Raw genomic sequence first — 15,806 nt, 5'->3', positions numbered from 1 at the left:
CTTAACTAAAACCTAGTTCCCGATGCTCACTGGGACATAAAAATAAATGTTTTGAGAGCTTTCCTAAAAGAGAGCAAATTATTAATGGATTTCATGTGAAGGGGTAAGGCGTTCTAGCTTTTGGATGCACAAATCACAAAACTTCTTCCACCCCAGGAGGTGAGTCTGAATTTTAAGACCGTAGCATTTTTGGCTACAAAGGAAGGCAATGTCTTAGGTGGTAAATACTATTTGAGTTTCTTTTTCAAATAGCCAGTGCTATTCCATGTAGGTATTTGAATGTGATACAGAGGGCATTAAAGATAGTTCACTGTCTAACTGGTAGCTAATGCAACTGGAATTCCTAGCAACAGTCATACCGCTGCATTTTGCAAGGTTTGCCATTTATTCATATGTTGATGTTGCATGTTTGGGTAGAGGTCATTACAGTAGTCGATTTTGTAAAGAACCATAGATGTAACTACTGTTTTCTGTAGATCTGAAGGGATAAAGAGAAGAATCTTCTTTCAGGTCCTAAGGGTATAAAAGAAGCAGATGTAACTGCATTTACCTGATCACCAAAAGTACGTTTGTCATCAACTAATCCTCCCAGGATGCGGACTTTCCTTACCGAGGTAGGAAGGGTACCCAGCTCCTGAAGCCACCACGAAAGGGACCAGAAGGAAGGTTGGTTACTGAAAAAGATGACCTCTGTTTTCCTAGAGTTTAGCTTCATGCAATTCCTGGCCATCCAGTCATCAATGACTACATATAGTCATGGAATCTGGTGCCTGTGTTCTGCTCATTCGTGGTCAGGGAAACCATGATCTAAGTATTGTCGGTATAAGAAGTGAGTGAGAAACCAAAGGATATGATGAGATTGGGCAAGGTTGTGACATAGACGTTAAACAGCTTGGGGCTTAAGGAGGAACCTTGGGGAACCTCACAAGGGAAAGAGAATGGTTCAGAAGTGAAATCATTAAGTTTCACCAATTGTTCTGGACCAAGAAGAAAGGATCTCAGGAGGGCAAGAGCAGGTCCTGCTATTCTGATGTTTTGGAGGCGGCCAATCAGCAGCTCATGGTTGACAGTATTTTGGAGTCAGCCAATCAGCATCTCATGGTTAACAGTATCAAAAGCTGCTGATACATCTAGTGGTATTTTGGCTTCGCTCCTCCCTTTATCAAGGGCGTTTTAGATCTCTTCAGTAGCCATGATCGAGGCCATCTCGGTGCTGTGGCCACTTCCGAATCCAAACTGAGTGGGGTTTTAGAAGGCTGGCTTAGTATATGGTGAACACTTATTTAATAAGTGAAGCACCTTGCACTAATCCAGACAATCGTTATGGTGATGATTTTAGTGGTCTTAGCCAACAACAGAAAGCTCTCTAAGTGGTAGCTGTGGAGAGCAGCCTTCAGGCTTAGTCCAGAAGGAGTGTTAAGCAACTTGTTTTACTAAAACTGATCATATAGTGTAGGGCAAACGATAGAGAACAAGGCAGTGTAGTTATAAAAATAGTTATATTTATTATACACACTCACTAACACATTGATGTGTCTCCTACCCGGACATGTCACCACAATACACACGATATTTCAAAATTAAACAGGTAAGTAAGCGCAAATACACAGTGGTCTCCAGGGGAGACCAAACTATATACTAAAGAAGTGAAATGCGAACTGCGACCGTAGTCGAGACTTGGACCAGAAGTCATTACCCCTGCTCCACGTGGATTGCAGGGCACCGGATACCTCCTCCAGGCGTAATCCCCTTCCAAGCATTGTCCACTCATGTTGGTCCAACCTTCCAAGTACAACCCAGGACAACAGTTGGTCCTGAATTCCAACCACACAGTGGGTGGTACAGGTGGGAAGATCCAAAGAGTAGCCTCCGACCCTCTCCCTGTGGGGCAAAGGAAACAATGAATGATGTGACCCAGGGAAAATCTTAAGACTAAAAGGAAAAACACCAAAAAATGTGTCCAAAAAGATAACTCCAGATAAAGAGGCGGGGTCAAGATCAGCTAAAGTCAGGTATCTGATGCCACAAGGGAGGGCCACATTGCACACCAGGTGCCAGGAACAGGGAGATGCACAAGCATAAACACTTGTTCACAGGGCAAGTGGTGAGCACCAGCAACACCAAACGGCAACATGCCTCCTCTTTCCATATTTTCGCACACATGTAGCTAACATATAGACTGAATAACAAAACTCATAGCAAACGCAACTGGGGGTTATATTAAAACCAGGTAGTCCCCAGCAGGAAAATAGTCTTGGAAGTGCAGCAACCAAGCTCTTCTTTACACACCGGGCGAGGCGCTTTCGGTAAAACTAGTGACACCCATAGAACTCCTTCTAAAGCCACAATTCTATCCCTTCCTGTACTCATGAGACCACTGCACAAGCATACCTAACACCGATCTGATCATCGAGAACCAAAATGTCAGAGAAGGTCTGAAAAATCCCTAGTAGTATTAGAGGGGCTCAACAGCCTATAAAAATAAGATCTGTCTAGATAATAATAATCATCCTTGTTACTCAAATCACTAAAAGACTTTTCTAACAGGGGTTCCTTTCAATACCTCACTAGATTGCGACTAGTAGGTTGATGAGATCACACCCCTGGGGTAAAATACTGGTTGTCCTAAACCATTAATATCTAATCATATGTAACTAACTGAATTAACAATCAAATAAGTTCTTTAAAAAACAGGTAAACGCAAAGACAACAAAGTGCACCAAAGCTTACTTGGGGACAACCCCTAGGACCCACAGGTAAAAAGGACATTGCCAAATGTGCGCCAATGGAAGGAGAAAAACCCATGGGCCCTCAGTGAAGGGCCTGCTTAACACCCGTGCGGGTGCACCGTTCCAACCTGCAGTTGAGCCTTTCCATGGTGATGACACCCTAGAACTAAATAATGCAAACTTTTTTTAACTGTTCAGAAGGAATAAAGCCACTGGAGAAGCACAGATAATTCCCAGGGGACCCATGCCTCGAACTGCAGTATTGCGACAAAAGTTATGTATGTTTATATGGCTATGTATGATCTGCCTATTATGGGTAGTCCCACACTTGAGTACTACAGCGGACCTGCCTATGAACCTCTCATACGTCACCTACAATTACACAAAACAGCATGCATTCCACAGACCCCTTTTGCATAACACATGGTATCAGCACATGACCACAGTCTGCTCCCAAGCATCAGTCAGGTCATCTTATGTCTACGCATTGATTCCACATGCTGTAGGAGCAGATAGGCTCTACTTGTCCCAAGAAGTAGCCTCTGAGAAAACAAAATGCCTTATACACCTCCGCCTATGTAGAATAAGAGCCAAGATCCAATCCAACAAGATAGAACCTCACAGGGTAGTTGTAAACCTAACCCGATCCCGATACGACACCAACCCAACACCACCATACATCCTCACCGAGCCCACTGATATCAAAACCTAGCTGGTCAGGATGCATAGGAAGGGTACCATAGGGGAAGTTATCACATGGTCCCGTGATTTTCCAGAGAAGTGATTTTTGGAGTTAGCAAAACCCCCAACTCAGTGTACAAACATGTCTGGTCTAGCATCTATCTGTGGACTGAGAGTGGCTTTTAGTGTATCTGGGGTGGTCTTCTTAAACAACAAGAGGTCTCCTGACATGGAATTCCTATGTAGGGCTGTCTAACTGGGGGATAAAAAAGGGGAATAGGTTGCAAGGGGGAAGGTTGAATGAAAGTATGACTACCCCATATCAGGAAATCTGGGACAACGAGGTAGGTAGATACACTTGGCTAGAAGGGAAAGGTCAACCCCTGATTGTATGGAAACTTACACTGTATTCCTTATGTTTCAGAGGAAAAGAAAAGCTTCCGATGGGCAAGAAAGCTAACTGTGGAGTGATATTATATATTCCAGATATGCAACGGGGAACCTCCATGCTTATGGATTTTTATTGGCAATGCGGCGAGCATACCTACCCTCAACTGGTTCCTGGATAGAGAGGACTGTGTTCCCTGGTCGCCATGCACATCCGACACTGGTCATTCCTGGAGAAGAGCTAACAGACATGTGCCAGCACCAGTTAAAGAAAAACACCACCTGCTGCATCGGCATCATACTCCACTCCTCACTAACCATGAACCACCAGATCAATGCTGTGTCCTCCACATGCTTCAACACTCTCTGTATACTTCGCAAGACCTTCAAGTGGATCCCCCATCTCCGGAAAGACCGTCACCCACACACTGATCACCAATAGACTGTCCTACCTCGCAGCCAAGACCTGGAACAAACTCCCCCTTTGCATCCGATGGAGCCAGACGCTGCACCAGTTCAGAAAGGACCTCAAGACCTGGCTCTTCAAATGACTAACAGGGCTGCTCGCACCCCCGTGCCCTGAGACCCTCACGGGTGAGTAGTGCGCTCTAAAACACCTGATTGATTGAAGCTTGTGAAAGGAGAGCAGCAGACTATTTCTGGGCATAGTTCAAAGACATTCTAGAAGAATGTAGACTGTTCATAGAAGTACAGCTGGGGGCAAGGGGTCAATACCCTTTTTCACCCTCAAGGCAACAGCTAACACCCACTGGAAAATGCTCAAAATGATGAACAGCACTGAGTTTGGCCTCCATTCTATCAAGGAAGAAATGCGAGCAATCCTCTTCATGGTAAAGCAGCACTGTTATGTACTAAACTTAATGAACGCAATGGAGGGAGGGGTCTGCGCCAAGATCGGAGCCGCCTGCTGCAAGTTCAACCCAGGGAATGATATGGTCAATGGAACACTGACAATTACCATTCAAGCACTGCACAATCTACAAGGACGCATGCATGAAGAGGGAGGTGCCCTTGAGCAGGAGTTATTTTCGAATTGGTGCTCCTGGCTCCCACGAAGAATATCCAGTTTATGTAAATCAATGTTGCCAGTTATCTTTATGTTGCTATTGGCATGCGAGGTTATACAGTTGGGGTTCACCTGCTGTAAAAGCACATTCCTAAAACTGGGTAGAGTGCAAGTAATTAGGAAGTATTTGTAGTCAAAAGCGAGCATAAGGAACAATACACCCCAAATAATGTAACTGTACAACTGCATGAGTTACATAGAGTAGTTGAAAAATGAACTTGAGGGGGGAATGTTATTATGGAAATCAGTGCATTCATCGATGAAAATGAAATCTCATCTTTATTAATAGAATCGCCCATTTTGAACTCGACAAATATGTAGTCAAGCAGGCTCTGAGACCTTGTGCATGTAATTGTTCACCCAGGCATAACGCTTAATTAAACAGACTGTTTCTGATGATTTGCCAAATGCTTTTTGTCTAGGCCTGGGTGGAGTTCATGGTGTTCTGTTACGTGGAACCCTGTGAAGTGCTGGTAAAATTCTGCTGCGCTCCGCAGAGTTCTGCCAGGGGTGGAGCACCATAAGTTGCGCTGCCCACGTTGATTTTTAGAGTCAGGAGTTTGCCCCGCGATGTGAAAGCAGTGTAAACTGCACAACGCACTGTGCAAGAGGGAGCTGCTTGTTTCTGCTGCTTGAGTAGATGCTCTACTCATGCAGCAGTTTTCTCAACACGAGCGGCAGGTTTCTCAATGAGAGCAGTAGCAACCTGCCACGACTGCCTGTGAAATCTCGCTGCGAGGTGCTCTATTGTGTGATTTTCCTTGCTCGCACTCGCCAACTTAACGTTGGCGAGCTGCATGAGAGAAAAACTCTGGGCCGCATTGCAGAGTTTTTTTTAACTCTGAGCTCTGCGCGGATCGCGGAGTGGGCAAAACTCTGCGAACTCCTCCAGTGGAGCAGAGTTCACCACCCACCCCTTCTCTTGTCTTCTGTTTTTTCCAAGGATTTCAAATTCAGGCAACGCTTGTCAAAGTTAATATACATAGTTGGCACCTGCCCTTCTTAACACTCATGTATCAGCCTTCAGCTGAAAAATCTTTTTGGTAGTGAGGAGAATAAAGGTTGTAGTACTACACTCATGTCTGTCATGGGTTTTCGTCACAGTACAACTTCCATTGATTTCAGTAGGCTCACCTTCCAAAATCACTCTTACGCTCGTTGGATCTCTCAAACGTTCAACAGTGTTTAATGTCTTGCCTAGCCTGTCATGTAATACAAATGCTGCAGTCGTATATCTGTGCGGTCATTTTGTATCGGTGCTGTAATCCTCAAGTGACCACATTTGAGATGTGAAGAGCACTCAGGAGAAACGACTAATTTTGGAAGCTTTAATGTAGGACTTTTCAAATATTGCTGTCCATTTTAATGCCAGCATAAGTTCCTAAGTAGCTATATGGCTACCTGATAAAGATTAGGACCAAGCACTGGTCTGTCTGTGCTTCTTTATGCCACCAAGCCTTTGCTGTTACACAAAAATATCTTGTCAATGTTTCATTTGTAAAAAAAAAAAAAGATCCACTGCTTGAGTCCAAAGATTTTCTTAGGAGACTTTTGCATGTGCTGCTAAATGCCGAGGTGACTGAATATCAAGGCTGCTTAGTATTTATTCCACCTCAGATGTTCTTCTTCCACCATCCTACACTTCCTGACCTTTTAACTCAGGCTTGCACTTTCTTTTTCACGCCTGTTTTATCTTGCACCCTTGCAGATTTCCAATCTTCCTCTTCTTTGTCCATTTTCTGTTTTCATTTTTCTATCACCAGATCATAGCTTGATAATCACAAGTGCCAGACCCAAAACATGAGTGCCAGCAGTGTGATAAGTATGAACACATGCCAATACTTAAAAACTGGAAAGTGAGAGTTTTTGAAACAATATCAAGGGAGTGTATTTATCCCATTGACATATATTGAAGCAGAGGCAAATTTCAGGTGGGAGACAGCTAATATATAGCCATGTTTGGCTTAAAAAATCATGAGTCTCCTGGATGAATCGGGTCTGTTGGCATGTGCATGGATGCCCTGGGGCCTTGTGCAAGCAAAGAAAATGATTGCTACTGGGTAGTAAAATACTCCCATTATTAGTTCAATGGGCATCAGGTGCCACACTGCACCTGCTGCACCAATGCTAGCTACGTCTCTAGCTAGTGAACACCCCCAGAACTACTTGCACAACATAAAACATTACTTGCTATGTTATACTCAGTGAGAGGGCAGTGTAAAAGCCATTTTAGTTGAAGTTTCGTGCAAGCGGACCGATTATTAATAGTTGCGTTGAGTTGCACGAACTCTCAGACAAACATGACCAGTCATCACTTCCGGGAGCCGCCAAACCACGTGACATGCGCACCTCTCACCAGGACTCGTCCACCAGACGAAGTTGGAGGATCACAGTCCCCTCTTCTTCGAGAGACACTGGGCGCCTGCCTCTCCTGCGTCACACGGGCCCTCGACTTCCCCGGGAGCCTTCCGTGAGAGCCAGTCATCACCTCAGCATCTGGTGCCGCGGCGGGTCTTTGATGTTCCAGTGTTTCCCTCCGCGGCGGCCAGGTGACCGCTTCCCCAGACTCAGCTTTGGGGAGGGAGGTGTGAGGAGGGGTGACTTCGCGGAGAGTAAGCAGCTGGCCGACTAATACACTCTTAGTGCTTTGGTTCTCAGGGATTCTGTGGCTGCTTGATTTGATTAGACATGACGTGTCAATTGGCCTGGTTCGCGATTAACAAAAAACAGGCATAAGTAAATAAGGCTGACAGCTCATCCTTCTGTTGGGCTTTGTACCCGCAGTAGTATTAGAGATTGGCGGGAGGTGCTGGACTCATGGGCGGATGGCGCGGAGGGGACACCTTTCTCTGGTCTGCCTTGTATCTGACGGGCACGTGTTAACAAATGTAAATAAACTGCAGTCAGTTTATTACTCCAAGTGTTGGCTGCCAGTCGTAGATGCATGCTAAATACCTAAGACGGGTTTTGCTTGTGGGTTCAGGCACCATGGGTTACTCCATTGATAGACCTCATTGCTCACTCCATCCATCTTCTTTGACCATTTCTGCTTTACTGGTTCCTCTGTTACATTTGCTGCTAATCTCTCCACGGTCTACCTCGGAGCTGTATTTTATTAGTTGGCTGCTTAAGAGTCAGCCTACCTACATAAGCTTAAATAAATAATGCCAACCAATATATCTGGTCCACAAATGGAGAAAGTATTCGACTAGCTCGACTCACACCCAGTGCCTTGATCTGTAAAAAGATAAGTGCACAGGACCAGAGAGAGAATGTGGCTTAACGGCCAGAACAGCCGACTTTGAAGCTGGGGAACCAGTTTGAGTCTGGCCGGAGTCTCAAGCATCCTGTGATTTTGAGCACATCACTTAATCTTACCGTTCCTAAAATGAACTTGTCCCTCTGCAATGCAATGGGTGATCATTTAAAGCGCCCTGATACCTTTGGGCGGAGTTTGTGCTATATAAAACTGCAAAGACAAACAAACAAGCTCCAGTAGAAACCTGCTGCCAGCTTGTCCACATGCTGGGGTTGCCCACTACCAATGCTGCCTGGACTTGATTCCACCATATGTCTCCCCCTTCCACCACCCAGCACTTCCTGTCTGTTTCACTCACTTTTTTTTTTAGGTCTCGCCTGACCCAGCGCATGCGCTGGTCTGGCGAGACTTATTGAGAGGGCTCCAAAAAGTGCTACCAGGCCAGCCTAGAGCTACAGTGCATGTGCGCGGGCGCGCGCGCCGCTTTTACCGCAAATACTTTCACTTTCGCGGCCGCACGGCCGCTTTGATGTTTGATCGCCATCACTTTCGCGGCCGCGCGGTCGCTTGGTATAGCCAATAGGTCTCGCTTTTGGGACCTTATAAGTATTTAGTTATGCAACTGTTGCATGGCTAAACACTTATGAGGTCCCAAAGGCGAGACCTATTGGCTATGCCAATGCTTGTTTTTGCATCCCTTAGCCCCTTGTCTCTGTTTTCTTACCTTGCTCTACTTCCTTCTTTCTCCCTTTTCTGACGTTATCGCCCTTACTCTGAGCTAAGCCTGTTGATGAAAAATAAGTTGCAGTCCCCACAGATAAAGCCATGGCCCACCATCTAGAACCACCAGCACAAATTAAGTGCTGCAGGCACTGATCGCATAGGATGGACTCCACATGTTACCGCTGGTCTCTAACCTATAAAGCCAGAACGCACATAAGTAGCCATTTTGAAGGCAAGTGGTAGGGTTCAATATTTTCATAATTCATTAAATCCAAAATCAGACGTCATTGAAAATTAATTAACCCTTGAGTCTCGCTGAAGTCAAACAATGCATGAGGTGACACACTGTGACATACCAATTGAAAAAAGAAAACTCTTTAGAGGGATGGTGGAAGTTGTAGCAGAGGTGGAAAAAATACAACGCCAAGTTGGAAGACCTAGCCAGTAATTTTGGGAGAGACATGCAAAGCCGAGAAGCAAATACGCGGTTGTGGAAAGAGACAGCTAGTATTTGAGAAAGAAACACGCAATGATTTTTGGAAGAGAAAGAAAGTGATGGTGGAAGAGACAGGCAGAGCCAAAAAAGATAGTGGTGTTGGAAAAGATAGTGATGATGAGACAAATAGTGATGGCAGAAAAAGACCAGAAGTGATAATGAAACAGGCAGGTAATGATGTTGGAAAAGAGAGTGGAGATGGAGGAGACAGATTATGTGATGATGAGACAGGCAGTGACGATGGAAGAGAAAGGTATTGCAATGATGAGACTGACATTGACAGTGGAAGAGACAGATAGAAACTATGGCGGGTACAGCTCATGATGACTGAGCACCTTCAAGGAAATTGTTTTGAACTTTTTCACTTCCTTCACACTTTGGGTTGCACTGTCTCTATCTAGGAACACAGACTTGTGAGAAGCTGTAGGTGAAATGTTTGACTGAAATATGAAATTCATAAAATCTGCCTGCGGATAAATTTAGCTCACGGTACAGACTTCAGCTTTCTCATTTACCAGTTACCTCGTGGCAGATTTTGGAGAATTTCCCATTTATAACAGAATTTCACCCACACCCTACCCTACCTTAACTAGTGCCCAGCTAAAATTTTGCGAAAGTGAAAAAAATATGTTAAAGCGGTTTGTTTAATTTTTTCCAATTTCGAGTTTTGCAGAACAACAAGAAACAACCAGTTCATGTTGAGATGCCCCAGCCAACAGGGAACTCCATTTAAGGAACCGGTTCCTATGTGCTTATACTGAACAACCCATCTGCTGCTGTAATGATGATAGAAAACCCTGCTGCATAGTACACTCTAGACTTCCTATATCCTCCTCTACTAGAGAGATGTGATAATGGAACTTGTTGGGGACGTCCACCAACAGAACGTCAGGCAACATGTCACTGCAAGGTTACCACCTCTTTCCTGGTTGTTTTAGACAGCAATCACCTATTGCATTCTGAGAATTGTGGTCTTGCTTTGCTTACAATAAACTAATTAGACTAACACACCTGAAATCAACGATTTGCAGGTAAAAACTGCAAGCCTGGAGAGAAAAAGTCCATAGTGAGGTGGTCACCCTAACCATCTATAACCAGAATTGTGCTTGTGAGCTTTCCTGTTTTTATTTTTCTACACTGGTGTGTTTGAGTCAGCCACTGCAGCTAGACATTCCACTTGGGGAAGATTTAAGAGTCCAGTACTCCACACCAGTGCATAGAGCAGGCCTAGTGTTGGACAGAAGGACCTAGCTTGGTTAGAGAAATCTTCTCTAATGTAAGAAAAGCACCAAGAGACAAAGGCTTCATTTGGGAGAAAAGAATCAGTACATATAGCTAATACAGTTCAAATTACTGTGAAAAATAAATAGTGGAGTTTTAAAATCGATCTATATTCAAATAGAAATTAATTAATAAGAAAATGCAAGTGCTTGGAGAAAAAATTAAAATAGAGGGTGTGAGTTAGAGTTTTCTTGGCCAAATGGACAGCCCACCCGCTCCATTTAAAGTCAGGTAGATTGTCATGTTTCCAATGGCAGTGCCCAGACTAGTTTTTCTGACGGATCCCCTACACTGATAATAACTTGGGGACGTCAGTGTAAGTGATTCAGACCGTCTGCCTGAACCGTCCAAAACCCGGGAATTCCAGAACAGTTCCACTTCACATATGGGGTCCCGGCTCCACTCCGCACATGGGCTAAGGTCCGATCGGCATGTCAGTAATCTCCATGGCGGCCACAACTGGCATGCAGGGTCTCCGACTTCACTCTGCATAGGGCCGGTGGCCCGATCAGCACAGCAGTAATTTCATGGCAGCCACACTTGGCATACGAAGCCCTCCACTTCACTCTGCCTACGGGCTGCCGCCCGATTGCCACAGGAGTAATGTTCATGGTGGCCCCACTTGGCATACAAGTTCGCTGACTTCCCTCTGTACACCGGCTATGACCTGATCGGTGCAGAAGCCGTCTCCTCACACCTTCACCTTCAGTTCAGGTTCTAGGCAGAAGTCTTGCAGAGCTTCTCCTCCTCGCACAGCCCTAATGGCTGCTTGACAGTTGACAATTTTGGGGGCCTCTTCCTCCCTTTATTGTCCATACCAAACACCAAATGTGATTTGGGGTATGCAACTTTGAAGTTTATGTTGGAGATCTGCTTCCTTTTGAAGTGCCCTCTTCTCTGTCCTGTCCTTCTTCCAGAAAGTAGTCTGTCATAGCAGGAGCAACATCAAATCTAATAGCCTCACAACATAGGCCATGGGAGTGACTAGAGGTTCACACCTCGATGTCAGCCTCAGTGATATGTGTACCAAAAGGTTACCCCACGTCCTCAGCCTTACTCTTTTAGATTTTTTGATCTGCTTCCTGAGATGTGCCCAGGCCTCCTTGCACTGACATCTCTCTGAATCAAAGAGCACACTTTGAAGTATTCTGAAAATCCTTTACTCCAGTGTGCCACAACAAGCTCACAGGAATTCAGCAATTCACACATTTGTCTGGTGGGATTCCTCTACCTTCTCATGCTCCTCCAGTCAGACCTCGGTCTCCCAAAATAGAACCCAGAATCTTCCATGTATTGTATCATTCACAAGCACATATTCTCCCAGCACATACATATAACACACACACACACACTTCAAAGCTCTACATCTTCGATGTATTGTACCATTCACAGGCACACATTCATCCAGCACATGTGGATAACACACATGCACTGCACAGTTCTACATACTAACCTGATGCAGGCCAAGGGATAAGGTTACAGCAGCAGAACTTTACATGAGTAAGCCTGGTATGGGGCCACCTGTGCGCTAATGCTGCCTAACTTCTACCAAGTCTACAAAAAAGTGATGGATGGAATGCTTGAATTAATCTCAGCCTCTGGTAATCAATGTGGGGGAGAGGTGTGGCGCAGTGGTTAGAGCGGCTTACTCCAGAGTGTGGGGTGCACGGTTCAATCGCTGGCGGCAACTCAGCATCATGGGGCTCTGAGCAATAGCTCACTTAATCTCTCAGATGGCCCCCTAGCGCCTAGATTCCCTTAGGGGTGATAAGTCGTGCTTTACAAATGTGAATTTATTTATTATTGTTATTTTGCACACTATGCAACCTCAGTTTGGACCCAGCCATATGCAAATCAGCCTTGACCCTGCTCTAATGGGAACAGTCCAGCCCAAACTGCCGGGTCAGGTCCTACCTGAACCAGAAAATAAGCAAAACTGAGCTGGTTTCTCCCTAGTTAGGGCTCACCAGCCAGCTGTAGCTTGGTTCCAGTGGCACAGTGTGCATTGGTCCTACATCTGAGCATATCAGTCCCACTTGGGGCGACAAACTAAAATGTACTAAAAAGTGATAGAATGCTTAAATTAATCTCGGTCACTGGTAATCACTTGGGCCTCATCCCAGTCCATTGTTATTTTGCAAACCATGCAACCTCAGTTTGGACCCAGCCACTTGCAAATCAGTGTTGACCCTGCTCCAATGGAAACAGTGCAGCCCACACTGCCAGGCCAGTTCCTCCCTGAACCAGAAAACAAGCAAACAAGGACCAGTTCATTCTAGTTAGGGCTCATCAGCCAGGTATAGGTTGGTTCCAGTGGCATAGTGTGCAGAAGACCACCATCTGGGCATACTCATCCCACCTAGGGTGACACAGTAAAGTTTTTTAAAAAGTGATTGATGGAATGCTTAAATTAATCTCAGCCAATGGTAATCTCTCAGGCTGCATCCCAGTCAATTTTTATTTTGCACACCATGTAATTTGGACCTCAGGTTGGACCCAGCCATTTACAAATAGATAAGATAATAATACTTTATTCGAGTTCAAGATTCATGAATTCATAAAAGTAACATGTTCATATAGATAAAAGTAATCCACAATAAAATATCGTTACACAGAACATAAATAAGTTACTTTAAAAACTCATTAAACGTTTCCTTTTCCTTAAAATACTTTTTAAAAAGCCCAACATTATTGACACACAGTATTCGTTTTGTAAAGATACTAAAAACAATAAGGCGGGCCGACAGTGTCTCCAAGAACCATGTTTTTTTAAAAATGGCTTAATCCATCTAGATCTTTCCATCGAATAAAATTTACAAAAACAAATTACATGTAGGGTTGACTGGGTAGACAGATTATCACAAGGGTAATTACATAATTTTCTTGCCCAGTCATTAACTACGGGGAAGGAAACTAAGCGGAAAAAGACATCGAACCTTAGCCTGGTGAGCAAAAAACGGTCAAAGCCCACCTGGCACCATGTTAAATAAGGCTGAATATCACTAGAAACCAATGTAAATTGATGTTGAAATACAAGGTTCTTATTGAGTTCAATGCCTAATCTAAGTGATTCAACGTGGGACCAACATAGCTCCTTCAAATCCTTTCTTGATAGACTGCACATGGTCTCTGGTTGAAAGTAAAACTCGGGTCTGCCAAGGTTCCTTGTGAAATGACAAATATACTTCAACCAGGGTATCCTAAGTGCCTTATCCAATCCCATACAATCTTTAAGGATATCTCTATTTAACGTTAATGCTGGAGAAGTCCATACCCTGTACCAATGCAGAACTGGTTGTATACTAATCAGATCACTCACATAGCGCATACCTAGCTCTGCGTGACAGTTAAAAACAGGGGAACTAGCAGGGGTTGCCAAGATAAATCTTAAGAAAGCGTTCTCTACCCTTTGTATTGAGGAGAAATTATTATTGATCCCCCAAATACCTGCCCCATAAATGGCTATACTGATGCACTTGGCTTGGTAGATTTTTAACAGTATTGCCGGTGGTCTCCTCCCCAGCTTTTTCGAGAAGATCATAAGTGCAGCGGTAGCTTTCTTAAATGACAATGTCCTATTTCTAATAGCTGGCCCCCAGGACCCCTTTTCCTCGAGCACTATTCCCAAGTACGAAAATATTTTAGCTGGGGCAAGTTCCTCTTTCCCCACAAACAAGCGGCATGCTCTTTTTTTGCCACTGCCACAGGACATTACAAACGATTTGGAAACATTCAATTTTAACCCCCTGTTATCCATAAACTTTATGTAAGTGTCCAGAGCAGTTTGGAGACCTCTTTGCGTCCGGGACATGATCACTGCATCGTCAGCATATAAAAGGGACGTGATTTGGTGCTGATTGGCCTGGGGGGAATCGCGTACTGCAGCAATCAAAACTTTTTCTAGGTCGTTGGTATACAAGTTAAACAGCAGTGGGGCGAGTACGCACCCTTGTCTCACGCCCCTCTTTACATAGAAGGGCTTAGTGCATTCACCATTTAAACCATATCTGACCTTTGCCCTAGCGCCAGCATACAACTGCCTTAGAAAGGAGATAAGTACTTCATCAACCTTCATGTCGCTCAAGATCTGCCATAATCGATTATGAATGACACAATCGAAGGCCGCACTTAGGTCAACGAACACAACAAAAAGTTTGCCCTCTTTGGCCTGAGTATATTTGCCAACTAGTGACGTGAAGTTGAGAACCTGTTCTACGGTACCGCAGCCCTTGCGAAAGCCGTATTGAACCGGCGATAAGATGTTAAACTCGTCGGCCCAAAGTTGCAAACGGTTCAGGATAACTCGCCCAGTGACTTTCAAAAAAGAGTCCAGAAGGGATATGGGACGGTAACAAGAAGGTTTGTCCCGGTCCCCTTTTTTGAATATAGGTATAATTATCGAGTCTGCCCAAGTATCGATGAAACCCCGCGCGCAACTGGCCTCTAAAGCACGCGTAAGTAGAGGCGACCAGAGTCCCGGCTGAAGTTTGAATAAATCAATTGGGACGCCATCAGCGCCTGGCGCTTTATTGCCTTTGCTCTGGGTGATTGCGGCGGACAATTCGTCAACAGTAGCATCTAAATTAAACGGGACGAAATCGTCCGCCAGTTGGCCCTGAGTAATGGGCTTCTTAGCTACCAGTTTGTCTTTCCCTCCCGGGTTATAAACCTCAGCGAAGAAGTCGACCCAAGAATCTTCAGTAATGGCCACATCCATTCTATCCGTTTCCCCTGTAATAAGGAAAGGAGCCCTGACCGCCAGCCAGAAGGCAGAGCAGTCCTTTTCCAGGGAAGCATTATATAGGCATTCCCACGCTTCGTTCTTAAGCGCGCGTTTCCGCACCTTCCTAACCTGGTTGTACACGCGTCTAGAATGAGTAATTTCAGTTTGATTCCTAGGATTTTTCCCCAAGGCTATCTTTAAGGCAGTGTGGGCCTTGGTACACGCCGAATCAAACCACCCTTTTCTAGCTACTTTCCCCGTTTTTGGGGGACGGTGTAGAACATCTTTGATGATCTTTGTGATGGAAGCAAAAGATTCCAGGATATCTGTATGGGATACTTCATCCTGAAGGCACACGTTAATGGAAATTAAAGCTTGTTTAATAATATTCCTATACGTCTCCACTTGATTGCACTGTGACCATTTAAGGGCAAACCCGT

This window comes from Triturus cristatus, chromosome 9 (assembly GCF_964204655.1).
Source record: "Triturus cristatus chromosome 9, aTriCri1.1, whole genome shotgun sequence".
Classification (NCBI taxonomy): domain Eukaryota; kingdom Metazoa; phylum Chordata; class Amphibia; order Caudata; family Salamandridae; genus Triturus; species Triturus cristatus.
This window is presented reverse-complemented; position numbering follows the sequence as displayed.